General features: G+C 36.1%; 1 protein-coding gene across 1 annotated transcript in view; it reads right to left on the reverse strand.

Annotated features, from left to right (window-relative positions):
* PTPRQ (protein tyrosine phosphatase, receptor type, Q) overlaps positions 1-15,963 on the reverse strand; it is a 338,184-nt gene that overhangs the window by 169,139 nt on the left and 153,082 nt on the right. The window lies entirely within an intron of this gene.

Genomic DNA, 15,963 nt, shown 5'->3' on the forward strand with positions numbered 1-15,963 from the left:
ACCAACAACAATGGCTGCACTTCTTCCAATACAGATTTGTTTGTTCTTCTGTCAGGGCATGGTACTTTCAGTATTCTTCTCCAACACCATAATTCAAATGCATCAATTTGTCTATGGTTTGCTTTAGTCACTGTCCAACATTCACATGCATATGAGGTGATTGAAAAGACCATGGCTTGGGCTGGACAGTCCTTAGTTCTTACACTGACATCTTTGCTCTTGAAAACCTTAGCGGTCTTGTGCAGCAGATTTGTCTAATGCAATACGTCGTTTGATTTCTTGACTGCTGCTTCCATGAGTGTTGACAGTGCATCTAAGAAAATTGAAGTCTGAAAATGTCAATCTTTTTTCCATTTATCATGATGCTGTTTATTGGTCCAGTGGTGAAGGTTTTTGTTTTCTTTACAATGAAGTACAATCCATACTGATGACTGTGGTCTTTAGGCTTCATCAGTAAGTATTTTTTTTTTTTTATTGGTACAGTGACTTTGTGTATTCCTCCAATCTTCTTTTGATGCTTCCTGTACCAACTAGAAAGACTTAAAATACCGATAATATGAAATGCTAGTAGGAATGAGTATTAACACTCATATTTTTCTGGTGTGCATGTATTTAGAAACTACAGCCACATAAGAAAACTGACCATTTAAACACACATATAACCTATAACCAGCAATTCTACAAAAACATTTCTACATGCTATCTATTGCAGCTTTATTCATAAAAAACTGCCTGGAATAATTCAAATGTCCATCAAAAGAAAATAGATAATAGACATACAAATGATGTATTTATGGACTCCCCATGTGGTGTTATGAGATAAGCACTGGCTTGGTAACCACAAGGTTGGTGGTTCAAACCCACCAGCTGCTCCTTGGATATAAAATACAAGTTGCTATGAGTTGGAACTGACTCAATGGCACTTAACAACAACATATATATTATTTATTGTTGTTAAGTGCCATTGAGTCAGTTCTGACTCATAGCGACCCTGTACAGAACTGCAAATCTTTGCAGGAACAGAAAGCCTCATCTTTCTCCTTAATTTTATATTTTTGTTGTTGCTGTTAAGTGCTATGGAGTCAATTCCAACCCATAGTGACCCTCTGTAGGATTCCCAAGGAGAAGTTGGTGGGTTTGATCTGTTGACCTTGTGCTTTGCAGTCCAGTACTGATTCTACAGGCACCACAGGACTCCAAAATGTGTATTCATACAGGCATCGTTGTTGTTTTAAGTGCCATCAAGTCAGTTCTGACCCATATTGACCCTGTATGGGGTTTCCAAGGAGCAGTTGGTGAGCTTGAACCGCTGACTTTGAGGTTCAAACTGACTTTTCAATCCAGCACATTAACCCACAGCACCACACCAGCACTCTGTATGTATACAATTTGCTATGAGCTGGAACTGGCTTGATGGCACTTAACAACAACAACATATACATGTATATATCCATATGTACACATACCATATATATGTATATATATTGCAAACCTGTACATTTACAAACCATATTATGTTGAAAAAATAACCAAACATTAAGAAGTCCACATAGACTCCTGTCTAGGTGTGGCATGGGACCATAAGTTTGGTTTGAACTACAAGGTAGAGGGTAACTAGGATAAGCACTTGACCAAAAGGTCAATTGAACTACAAGAAAGGTGGTTTGAACTCAGCAGTTGCTCCACACAAACCCTATGGTCACTATAAGTCAGAACCGACTCAACAGCACTTAATAACAACAGCGTATCTATTTAGGGTGAAAGCATTGGATTGCAAGCTTGGTTAGAACTGCAAGGCAGCAGTCCAGGCCCACCAGGTGCTTGTCAGAAACCCTATATAGGATCAGTATGAGTCAAAACAGACTCAAAGGAACTTAACAACAGCAACAATTCGCCATGTTCCTGAGATTTTTCTATGGAGTCCTGGGGTGGTGCTGTGGGTTAATGTACTGGACTGCAAAGTCGGTTTGAACCACAAGGTTGGCAGTTCAATCTCACCAGCTACTCCTCAGAAGCCCTGTACAGAGTCGTTACGGGTCAGAACCAACTCGACGGCAATTAACAACATGTACATATCCATATACACATATACCATATATACCACGTATATATGTATCTATATTGCATACATGTACACTTATAAACTATATTTATACATATATATCACATAGCAAAGCGAATCCAAAAGAAAGAATAACTAGTCAAAACCTCAGAAATAGGAGTTTCACAATTATGTTGACAGAAATACACAAAACATAAAAAAGTCCTTATGGACACCAGTCCTGGTGTGGCATTGTAGTATAAGCACTTGATTATAAGGTTGGTTTGAACCGCAAGGTAGGTGGTTCAAACTCACCTGCTGCTCCACAGAAACCCTATATAGGTTTACTATGAGTCAGAACCGACTCAATGGCATTTAGCAACAACAACTTTGTACATAATAATTTATAATGCTAGACATTTTATTTTGAAGACTATCATAACTAGATTATGAGTTTCATTGTATCTTTCACTTAAAAAGACTAGAAATTAGCCCAAGTGGGTCAACCATTACTTCCAACGTTCTTTTGATAATTGCTGAGTCTATAGTACTTTGCAGAATTTCACCCTTAGCAGTGTATCATATGTTTCAAACATTTAACCATTTCTCTGTAACAGAATCCTAACACAAAATTTAGTTTTAAATTTCAAGTTAAACTGTAAAAGTGTTTCCTCATATATGTTGTTGTTAAGTGCCATGGAATCTGTTCCGACTCATAGTGATCCTATATGGGGGTTTCTGAGGAGCAGCTGGTGAGCTTGAACTGTTGACTTTGAGGTTCAAACCGACATTGTGGTCCTGTGCTTATCCTACAATGCCACACCAGGACTCATGAATAACAAATATTAATGGTATGACATTTAAAGGATCTCTGGTGGCACAGTGGATTAAGTGCTAGGAAGCTCTGGTAGCGTAGTGGGTTACAAATCGGGCTGTGAACCGCAAGGTCAGCAGTTCGAAACTACCAGCTGTTCCACGGGAGAAAGATGAAGCTCTCTCCTTCCGTAAATATTTACAGCCTCGGAAACCCTGTACAAGGTCGCTATGAGTCAGAACCTACTCCACGGCACATAACCAACCAAGCTAATTCAAAAGTCAGTAGTTGAGACCTACGAGTTCTCTGAGGTAGAAAAATGAGACAGTCTGCTTCCATAAAGATTAACATTGGAGCATTTTTTTCTGTTCTATAGGGTTGTTTTGAATCAGAATCAACTTGACAGGAGTGGATTTGGGCTTTTTTTTGTTTTGCTTTTATGGTACAGTGGCTAAACACTTGGCAGTGTTTTCAACCCACCAGCCTCTAAATGGGAGAAAGATGGTGGCAGTTGGCTTCCACATACTACAGCATTTATTGGATCGTATGGAGCAGTTCCCTTCTGTCCTATCTGCTCACTAGGGTTATTGTTGTTGTTATGTTCCGTGGAGTCGGTTCCCACTCATAGCGACACTGCATAGGGTTTCTGAGGCTGTAAATCTTTATGGGAGCAGAAAGCCTCATCTTTCTCCCTCAGAAAGACTGGTAGCTTCAAACTACTGACCTGGAGGTTAGCAACCCAATTTGTAACCAGTATGCTACCAGAGCTCCTTTATATGCTCACTATAGGGTAAATCAGAATCAACTCAGTGGCAATAGGTTTGGGCAGGGTTAATTGGGTTAAAAAAAAAAAAAAGAAGAGAGTTTCTTTTTTAAAAAACACCTTATCAAATAAACTAATTCAATTAGAAAATTGGCCTACTGATCTGAATGCACAGTTTAATTGGAATTGCGTTAATTATGATTCATAGGGAATAATTATTATCTTTCTAACATCATACATTATTTTTAATACAGTAATTCTTTACAATAAAGTAATACATAAGCATAGAACAAATGGGTGATCCACTCAATACCTAAGTGTATTATTCCAGGTTTTAATGAGTTGTTGTTAAGTACTATCAAGTCAGTTCAGACTCATAGTGACCCTGTATAGGGTTTCCATGGAGCAGCTGGTGAATTTGAACCATTGACCTTGCAGATCAAACAGACCTTGTGGTCCAGTGTTTATCCTACATCACCTTATCAGGACTCTAGAATCAAGGAATAGGTGGTAAAAAGTTCAAATTATAATGTTTATTAATATACTAAGAAATGTTACTTTATTTGAAAGTTGAAAGTGTTTCTATGATAGGCACTGACTGCGAACCACAAGGTCCACAGTTCAATCCTGCCATCTGCTCCTTGGGAAAAAGATGAGCTTTTCTGCTCCCACGGACATTTAAATCCTCAGAAACCCTATGCAGGTTTGCTGTGAGTTGGAACTAACTCAATGATACCTAAAAACATTCTTATTTCTTATAGTGGATGCTACTTATACATGTCTTATATTAGTGTGTGGGTTTTAAATATATATACATATGTCTCCCCAAAGTTGCATTTTTATAAACCATGAAACAATTAATATTTGGAATTCACTAAGCTGTGAATTAACTGTAATTTTCGGGACCCTCTGTCTATTCAAATCCTTGTCTTATATTTATTTTGCATTGATCTTAAATTGAGTCTAAATGAATTCAATATAACAAGAGATTTTGCTATTAATAAAATTGACTTATTAGACATTTCAGAATTTTTGCATAATCGGTAAATGTTTTTCAATGAAACTTATAATCTTCTACAAGCAAATGGCATTTTCTTAAAATTTTAAAACTGTGTGGTTACCAAAAAGAAAAAAAAAAGAGGGGTGTTGTACATGCATACACACACACTCTCTCTCTCTCTCTTTAGAAAGAAGTAAAAGAGAACAAAACCTGGGGTGGTATGAAGGAGGAGGTTGATATGTAAAGGCTGTTCTGAAAAGTATCAGCTACAGCTGCATAGGGCAGAAATGGAAGATCATGTAATAAGATATGCCCGGTTCCTAAAAAAGGTTAATAAAATGCTGTTTGAAGAACAGCTGGCTTTAGCTGGGGCTAGGATGAAGAAAAGAGTGACTGCCTAGAGTTCATTTAATGACAGGTATTACAGCCTCAATGAAGTCAAGGAGAATCATGCATAGTAGTCCTGATTCATTTGTTTAAAAATAAATACATTTTAAAGGAATTTTAAATGTAAAATTTACAATTTGTGTGTATTTTGAAATAACAAGCATTATAGCTTTGGAACCGATCCAGGATCAACAATGATATATGACTCTTAAGAATTTTATAAATTTGTATTTAAAAAAGTATTTTACAGATTTTATTGTATTAATAATATTTTGGAGGTCCTTTTGTGGTACTATAGGATAAACATTGTTCTGCTAACCTTAAGGCCATTGGTTCAAACCTACTAGCTGCTCTTCAGAAACCTTACACAGGATGGTTATAAATTAGCATCGACCTGATGGCACTAACAACACTCTACAACAACAATATATTCAAGGTTTTTTTTTAGTTAACACACACATGTGTTGATATTGTTGTTGATGATGAGTATGACCCTAAGTACAAAAGAACAAAACACTGGCCAGTCCTATAACATCATCACAAGCATCCCTATGTTTGAGCCCGTTGTTGTCATTGTTGTACTTACTGTGTCAATCTGTCTCATTGAGGTCTTTCTCTTTTTCACTAACCCTCTACTTTACCAAGCATGACTAATTCCTCCTGGTAACATGTGCAAAGTACCTGAGACGAAGTTTCACTGTGTTTACTTGTAAAGAACCTTGTGGTTGTACTTCTTCCAAGACAGATTTGTTTGTTCTTGTGGCAGTGCATAGTACTTTTAATATTCTCCTCCAACACCATAACTCAAATGCACCAATTTTTCTATAGTCTTCTTTATTAATTGTCCAATTTTCACATGCATATGAGGTTATTGAAAACACCATGACTTGGGTCTGGTATGCCTTAGTCCTCAAACTCACATCTTTGCTCTTGAACACTTGAAAGAGGACCTGTGCAGCAGATTTGTTTATGCATTATGTCATTTGACTTCTTGACTTCTGCTTATATGAGTATTGATAGTTGATTCAAGCAAAATGAAATCTTGGCCAACTTAAATCTTCTCTTCATTTATCTTATTTATTAGTCCAGTGGTGAAGATTTTTGTTTTCTTTACATTGAGATGCAACCCATACCTAAGACTGTGGTTCTCTTCACTTTCAGCAAGCAAGGTTGTTATCATCTGTGTATCACAGGTCTTCCTTCAATTTTGATGCCAAATTTTTCTTCATATAATCCAGGTTCTTGAATTAATTGTTCAGCATACATATTGTATTTACTATGGTGAAAGAATGCAACCCTGGCACTCATCTTTCATAATTTTAAATGATTCAGTGTCCCTTTGTTCTGTTTGAACAACTGCCTCTTTGTTTATGTACAGGTTCCTCATGAACAATATTAAGTGTTCTGGAATATTCATTCTCCACAATGTTGTCCATAGTTTGTCATGATCCACACAATTTAAATCCTTTGTGCAGTCAATAAAGCACAAGTAAACATCTTTCTAGTATTTTCTGCTTTCAGCCAATATCCATCTGACATCAATGATAACCCTCATTCCACATACTCTTCTGAATCTGACTTGAACCTCTGGCAGTTCCCTGTCAATGTACTGATGCAGCCATTTTTAAATTATCTTTAGCAAAATTTTACTTGCATGTAATATTGATGATATTGTCTGATGATTTCCACTTTTCACTGAGTCATCTGTCTTTGGATCTCTTCCAGTCAGTTGGCCAGGTAGTTGTCTTCCAAATTTCTTGGCACAGAGAAGTGAGAACTTCTAGTACCACATCAGTTTGTTGAAAGATTTCAATTTGTATTTCATCAATTCTTTGTGTCTTGTTCCTTGCCAATGCCTTCAGGGCACCTTGGACTTCTTCCTTCAGGATCCTTGGCTCTTGATCATATGCTACCTCTTGAAATGTTTGAACATCAACCATTTCCTTTGGTATAGCATCATCCAATATTTTGTCTATAGAATCCTTCAATATTGCAAGTTGAGGCTAAAATGTTTTCATCAGTTCCCTCAGCTTGAGAAATGCTGAGCATGTTCTTCTCTTATGGTTTCTAAACCCAGATCTTTGTGCATTTAATTAAAATATTTGTCTTGTCTTCTTGAGCTGCCAACTGAAATTTTCTATTCAGCTTTATTACCTCCTTATTTCTTCCATTTGCTTTAGCATCTCTATGCTGCAGAGAAAGTCTAAGAGTCTCTTCTGAAATCCATTTTGGTGTTTTTCTTCTTTCTTGTCTTCTTAATGACCTTTTACTTTCTTCCTGTATGATGTTCTTGATGTCATCTCACAACTCTTCTGGTCCTCGGCCATTGTCTAATTCATCAAATCTGTTCTTGGGATTATCTATAAATGCAGGTGAGATAGGCTCAAGGTCATTATTTTGGCTCTCATAGACTTGCTCTAATTTTCTTCAACTTCAGCCTGAACGTGCATATTAGCAATGGATGGTCTGTTCCACATTCTGCCACTGGCCTTGTTTTGACTGATGACATGGCACTTTTCCACCCCCTCTTTCCACAGATGTAGTTAATTTGATTTCTGTGTATTCCATCTGAAGAGGTCCATCTGTATAGTCATATTTTATGTTGTTTAAAAAGGTATTTGTAATGAAAAAGTCATAGATCTTGCAAAATTCTATCATGCAATCTCCAGCATCATTTATATCACTGAGGCCATATTTTCCAAATAGTGATCCTTCCTCTTTGTTTCCATGTTTGCATTCCTATCACCAGCATTTATCAATAACTCTTGATTGCATGTTTGATCAATTTCAGACTGAATAATTTGGTAGAATTCTTCAATTTCATCCTCATTGGCTTTAGTGGTTAGAATGCAAATTTGAATAATAGTTGTATTAACAGGTCTTCCTTGTAGGTGTCTGGATATTATCGTATCACAGACAGCGTTATACTTCAAGATAGATCCTGAAATGTTATCTATGATAATGAATGTGACACCATTCCTCTTCAATTTGTTATTCTTGGCATAGTAAACCATGTAGTTGTTAGATTCAAAATGACCAATACCAGTCCTTTTCAGCTCACTAATTCCTAAGACATTGATGTTTATACATTTCATTTCATTTTTAACAACTTCCAATTTTCTTAGATTCAAACTTTCTACATTCCATGTCCTGATTATTAATGGATATTTACAGCTGTTTCTCCTCATTTTGAATTGTCTGCCATCAGCAAATGAAGGTCCCAAAAGATTTGCTCCATTTGCTTCATAATGGTCAATGTACTTTGAGGAGGAAGCTTTTCCCCAGTTGTATTACAACCAGACCAGCTCACTTTCCAGCATTATATTTGACAGTATTCTGGTGCTTTTCATTGTGTTTCAATATTCAATAGTTTTGTGATATCTGACACTGTTCTACTGCTATTCACGAGGTTTTCAGAGATTAAATATTTGGAAGTAATCCATCTCTCCTTTCTCCTACCTTGTCTTAGTCTGGAAGCTCATCTAAAAGCTGTCCAACATTAATGATCCTGCTGGTATTTAAAATACTGGTGGCAAAGCTTCCACAATCACAGTCACACACAATCTACCACAGTAGAGCAAACTGACAGATGAGTGGTGGACACAAAATGTACAAAGTGTGAATTAATGAATATTGGAAGCTATTGCCAAATGAAATAAAAATGCATAAATATCAATATCCTGTATATTAGTGAGCGGGGGCACATATTTGGCAATATAAATGTAGTTTTTGGGGGGATTCTATACACACAGATTTGCAAACATATATATATATATACACTCTCATTATGGAATGTTTACACAAGTGACTGTGTTCCATGATTTGAAGCACTAAATAATAAATGTCTAAGCCATGGTATGGTGCTATGAGTTAATGCGCTGGACTACAAGGTCAGTTTGAACCCAGGTCAGCCGTTTAAGCTCACCAGCTGCTTCTCAGAAACCCTGTCCAGGGTCTGTATGAGTCAGTGCTGACTAGATGGCACTTACCAACAACAACAACAAGACAACCACTGCCCATATTGATTACAACTGAACATGAAGCAAATAAAAATTCTCACATTTGAACAAATACACAACATCATGATAAATGATTGATTGTTGATCATTCTGCTTGGACTAATAATCAACCTCTAAGGAAGTAGCAGTTAGGAATTCAAACAAGGAATTGTATTAGGCCAAATTGTTATAAAAGTTTTAAAAAGCAAAAGCATCACTTTGGTGACTAAGATGAGCCTGATGCAGGTCCTTCTAGTTACCTTAAAAGCATGCGAATATTGTAAAAAAAAAAAAAAAAAAAGACAAACTAATGTTTTCTATTGCAGTATTAGCAAAGAATACTGAATATACCAGGGGCTTACAGGGAACAAACAAATAACAATTAAAATAAATACAACCAGAACGTCCTCAGAAGCTAACATGTAACAATTTAACTCACTTTGGACATATAATCAGGAAAGACCAATCACTAGAAAAGCACACGATGTTTGGTGGTGTAGAGCACAAAGACAATGAAGAAAACCTTCAATACAATCGGCAAAACAAAGGGCTCAAACATATCAATGATCATGAAGATGGTGCAGGACCAGGCAAGATTTTTTTATTTTGTTATGCATAAGGTCGTCATGAGTCAGAGCAGAAATTACAGCAATTAACAACAAAACACCAACCAGCTAGCCAAAGAGTTCTTAAACTGAACACTAAACCACAGTTTATAAATGTAAATGTGATCAGACTCCATCAAAATTTTAAAGTTTTCCTTTGCAAAAGATCCTTTCAAAAGAAAGAAAAAAAAAAAAAAAAGAAAGAAAGAAAGGAAAAACAAGCTGCAACATGCGGTAAAATATTTGCAAACCATATTTTATTATTTGCTATTGCTGTTGTTGTTAAGTGCCCTTGAGTCGGTTCCAACGCACAGAGACCATGTATAGGGTTTCCGAGGAGCAGCTGGTGGATTTGAAGTGCCAACCCTGAGGCTAGAAGTCCAGTACTTATCCTGCAGTGCCATACCAGGACTCCATTAGTGTCTGAAATATTTAAAGAACTCTCTAGATTCAACAGGAAAACAGAATTTTTAAGCCCACAGGCAATGATAAATACAAAAGGAGTAAAGCCGAAAAGGAAGGTAGATAATTCTGGAGGGAGAATGTTGTTGTTGTTGTTGTTAAGTGCCGTCGAGTCGGTTCCGACCCATAGCGACCCTGTACAGGGTTTCTGAGGCTGTAAATCTTTTATGAGAACAGAAAGCCTCATCTTTCTCCCGCGGAGCGGCTGGTAGTTTCGAACTGCTGACCTTAAGGTTCGCAGCCCGATTCATAACCACTACACTACCAGAGGGAAAATACCCAATTATATAAATAACCTCTCTTTAGAAATGGTGTTGTTGTTGTTGTTGTTAAGTACCGTCGAGTCGGTTCCGACCCATAGCGACCCTGTATAGGGTTTCCAAGGAGCCGCTGGTGAGCTTGAATCACCGACCTTGCAGTTCAAATGGCTTTGCAGTCTGGCGCATTAACCCATAGCACCACACCAGAACTCAGTTTAGAAATGGTATGAGGACAAACTTCAAGGAGGTAAAGGATATTTGCCCTTAATAGTCTATATAACTTTTCAGGGAGCTTATATAGATAACTAGGGAAGAAGAACTGGTTGAAGAAGAGCCACTGTGAACCATTGAAATGACTTTGGATTATATTATTTGTGATTTAAGAGAGTCAGTAAATATATAATGAACAAATCCATCTGCATCTAAAGTGATTACTAGTGTTTAGGGAAATGGTCCTAAAAGAATCAGTTTAGATTATTTTGCTATTTTCCTACTCCAAATGTAACATAAATCCTGATTTCCTACCCTATTGTTTTCAAACTTTCACAGTCATGCAAATCCAAGTATGGTATAAAGTCCATTTCATCTATTTAATCTTCTCTTCTATGTTCTCTTAGTATTGATATTTTCTTGACAGCATATTGAAGAACAAGAAAGGATATTTACAGCTTTACTGTTTTATTGATTTCTGTCAGACTATTTAGGTAAACATTAGTGTACTGACTGAAATGAAAGATTCTAGAAACAATTCTATGATCCTCTTGCAATTGGGTTTCTGGCCTCAAAGTTTTCCTATACAGCCATTATGAAGCTACCCATGAGCATAGCCCACTTCTTCAATAAAGTCTTTAATATAACCTATTTCTCATAAATTCATAGATTTTATCAATGTATTATAAAGAGTTTAATTGCTTTGTTTTGAATGAATATGCTTCACAATAATAAAGGAGTTATTTGAAATCATCACTGACATTTATTCTCAAATTTAGTCAAGTTGGTTCCAACCCTTAGAGACCATGTATAGGATTTCTGAGGAGCAGCTGATGGATTTGAACTGCTGACCTTGTAGTTTGCATTTACTGATCTTACAGCACCACACCAGGAGTAAGGAGTAAATAAATATATATTGTCTAGCTTTCCACTATTATGAGTATACAAAAGCACTTATCATACGATGTACTCTTTGATGAAAAGTGTTGTATTTAATATTTAATCCATTTAAAACAGATTTTGTAAAACATCTGAATTTCAATTAGATTAGCAATGCTAGCAGTCATTTCTCTCTGTCCATGACAGGCAACTATAATGACTTTTGTGCTGCCAGCAATTACACACTGGCAAATAGAATGTGTCAATTCAGTTGCTTAAAATCAAATGAGTCTTGCAATTTTCTTGCATCTTTGACTTCTCATCTCAACTCAGGGGATAGATGAGAACAATTAAAGTAGGATGCAGACATAGGAAAAAAGTAAAGCTTGAATTAGTGCATAGTATGCAATCATGAGGAAAACACCTACCTTTTAAAAATGGTATAAAGTCATACAATTAATGTAACTATCCCATTTAGAAAATAAGGTGGCAAATGGAGAACAGATTTAGTCATAATCAGAATCTGCTCTGTGATTTCAGATTGAGGAGATTTTGTCTAATATTTTGGACATCTAAAATTGGATATATACAGTGTATAATAAGTATATTTCTTCAACAGTTTTTAAGAGAATGGTAGTCTAAGCTTTTCAGATAATGATTGTTTATGTATATGCTATTAAGCAGTACAAGGATTTTAAAAGTACCAGGAAGTAGGAAAAGGAAACAAAAGGTAAGAATATTGAACACATACCTACCAAATATTATGCATCATTAAAATATTTGCAGAGGACTTCTACTTAGTCCTGCATGTATCCAATATTTTCCATTGAACATAACACTAATAAACACTTCTAAAAACCACAAGGGTATAATTCAATTGTCCTCAATTAAGTTTTAAGTATCTGAGGGAACGCAGTTTATTTTTCTCTTGCGCTCCAAATTATTGAACTTAGAATAGTGCTGAAAAAAATTTATTTGACCAAGAAAACAAAAACTAAACTGAATATGAAATCATTACACTTACAAAGATTTGATAATAATAGGAGTAATTTCATGTAGTTTGAACCAATTGCAGGATCAAAAACTTAAAAGCTGCATGCACATGGACTTGCTGTCTTATTTTTTACTGGAATATGTATTTTAATGTAAAATAATGTTAAAAGTACCAGTTTTAGAGCACTTCATTTATACTGCCCCATCCCAAGATGTTTGACTGTGACAATGGAACAGTTTAGACACCAAACACTAATCTCCTCATAAATTCAATCTTCATGATGCATGGTTAGCTGTGTCCCACATATGACCAAGTTTACACTGAAAAAATACCCAATAATCCCTGAAAGGAATGTTAAGGTCAGACAGTAGGCAATGAGAGCGTGAGCCAAATTTGATTTCACTTTATGTCAAAAGTAAGTACAGAGTCAGTGACTCAGAGCTGGGTATACACTGTGACTAATCTTAGACCACCATAAATTAGAAGTTTGTAACAGCTATAAAACCATTTCCATTCTGAACAATGACTCCCTAGTTTTTACTAACCGCTCATCAAGAAACAATCTATGTGAACCCAGATAAAAGCAAACTATTCTCATCATAAGTATTGTAACCATAAATAAAATTATACACTAGCCTGGAAATGTAATTTTAACAATGAAAAAATGTTTTAATATTTTGAAGCAGCAATTCATATTTATATATCAGATCAAGAACACTTCTCTTAATTAAAACATTTTCTTTCTGCCTAGTGGAAATGTAAAAATAATATATTACTAGAGTAAAAACCCATATGAAAAATGATGAATTTTAGAAGAAAATAATTCATTCTTTATTTTTTTTACAAACATTTGAGTATCTACAATGCCCAAATCCCTCTGCCAGCAACTGTGAGTTCAAAAAAAGACAAATAAGAAATGTTCCCACAAAGCATTTACAGTGGAATTGTGTGGTTCTAAACTTTCAGCAACTTTATCACCCAAATTTCTTACTTAAATGAAGATTCATGAATCTTATTTCCAAAATTTTGATTATATATGCATGGAACAGAGACTCTGGGATGTTTATTTTTAAACAAGGGGTTTAAAACTCTGGGGTGTTTATTTTAAACAAAGAGTCAGAGTCCAAATTTTAAGAAATACTGACTGTTAGTAGTAATAAGATTATATTGTGTTCAATATGTCTAATAACTTGAAATTCTCTGATTTAGAATACCTTCAATTTCCATTCATATGGTCTCTTAATCCTGCATTAAGAGTCAATTGAATTCCCTAGTTAGGGGAATTTTACAGAGACATGTACCTAAGTTCAATGACTCTCTATCAACTACATACTGACACTTTGATTCTCTGTCTTATCTTAGTTCTACTAACTGAACCTCTGCTTCATTGTTTTATGATTAAGCCATCACCTTAAATACCAGACACAATGAATGAATATTTTGTATTGTTCTCTTAGTCCTGAACCACTCACATCTTTGTGAATTGTTTTCTTATCTGCTTTTGTTTCTTTCTTCCCTTCTTTACCTTTACTCTTGGGGGGTGGAAGGGGAGGGAATGGGGAGAGTTCTCTAAGACTTAGCTACCAGCCAATAACTGAGACTATTTTACCTGATACAAGACCAGGTAGTCTGCCTGGATTTGAATATACACTTTTTCCTTCTCTCAGTCTCTGCATAGCCATGATCTGTTGCCCACCCACTGGGAAAGCACCTGGTTTTCCTTACTGGAACTCTCTGGCATGGTTTGCCTGTCCTCAGTGCTCCATATCACCACCACACTGCTATACATTTCAACTTCCTGGGTAACTTACTCCAGTATTCTCACAACTTGCAGAGCCTTAGATCACCTGGAAAGATGCCTAAAATTACACATTTGGGGGCCTTACCTCCTGAGACCATAATTCATCAAGACTGTGGTAAAATCTAGGAATCTTTATTTTAAAACTTGACATGTCATTGAAATATTTTTAAAGAAGCCACACTAACATGTGGTTTTAAAGAATGAATACAGTGCTTATCCTACAGCACCATGTTGTTGTTGTTAAGTGCTGTCGAGTTGGCTCTGTATAGGGTTTCCGAGGAGTGGCTGGTGACCTTGTAGCTCAAACTGACTTTGCAGTCTAGCGTATTAACCCACAGCAACATACTAGGGTTCAATTAGCCCAAAGTAAGTGCTTAATAAATGTTTTCTGAATTTAATAAAATAAGTATGTTGAACTGAATGAAGTTTGGCAGGAAGCATAGATGAGCAGTTCAAACCCACCAGCTGCTCCTTGGCAACCCTATGAGTCAAAGCAACTCGATGGCACTTAACAACAGCAAGTATAGGCACATAAAATAGAAAACTAGACAAAAGCTTAATTCAAATTGTTGATTAATTATTCTATATATTTTGTAGGAAATGAGACTAAATAAAACATCTGAAATATTCTGGGCAATATCTAAACAATGTGTCTTTCATTTCTACCTCTATGCTTCAGAAAACCAAACTGATATGTCTAACCCTTACCACCAGATAATAAACTTCAACTGCCATTACACAAGAACTCAGTAAATACATGCTAAAATAGATGCAATGAAACTGGGTAGGTGAAAAGTTACGTTTGAAGGACAAGCTTGATTAGTTTCAGTCACAATAAAGGGAGTCTGGTTAGGTATTATAATAGGATTTAGCAAACGTATGATATATATAACTTGCTGTTGTTCAGTGCCATTAAGTCGGTTCTGATAAATATCATTCTGTTGTTAAATGCCAGTCTTGTACAGGGCTTCTAAGGCTTTAAATCTTCACAGGAATAGAAAGCCTCATCTTTCTCCCAAAATATGTACAATGTTGTTGTTGTTGTTAAGTGCCATTGAGTTGGTTCGACTCATAGAGACCCTGTGAGTGACTGAAGAGCCTGAAGCACCAACCTTGTGGTTCAAACTAGCTTTGCAGTTGGGTGCATTAACCTGCAGCACCTCACCCAGACTCCAGTATATGTAGCAGTCAAATTAGAATCTCAGTGTGGAACTGTAGGATAAGCACTGGGCTGCTAGCTGGAAGGTCGGCAGTTCAGAACCACCAGTCACTCCTGGGAAACCCTGTAGAGGGTTACTACAATTGAAAAACTGACTCATTACACAATAAACACTAAGTAGTCAAACTGGAGGAAAAAGGGCAAATTACAGGACTTTTTCAGGGATTGAATTAGTAAAATCTGATTACAGGTAGGAGAAATAGGGAGACATTACATAAACATATAGGGCTTAGATCTAATTGATTTCCAAGAACAGGCATAGATAAGTCTGGAAGAGAAGCAAATGTTATTTTATGTAACAGAACCATTTTGAATATACTTAGGATTGGTAGTCCAATCAATTTCTCAGTTGAAAATCTCTAACAATATGTTGGACATAGACTACAATTGAAGATAATAACCTTAGAACCTTAGCTATTGATTGGAGAGTTACCTCCACAGACAAAACAAATGTACAAATTCAACTGTATTAAGAATATATAGAGTCCGCTGATTGTAGACTCTGGGGAATCCCTCAATTAGGGCATGTA

Source organism: Chrysochloris asiatica, unplaced genomic scaffold (assembly GCF_000296735.1).
Source record: "Chrysochloris asiatica unplaced genomic scaffold, ChrAsi1.0 scaffold00175, whole genome shotgun sequence".
NCBI lineage: Eukaryota > Metazoa > Chordata > Mammalia > Afrosoricida > Chrysochloridae > Chrysochloris > Chrysochloris asiatica.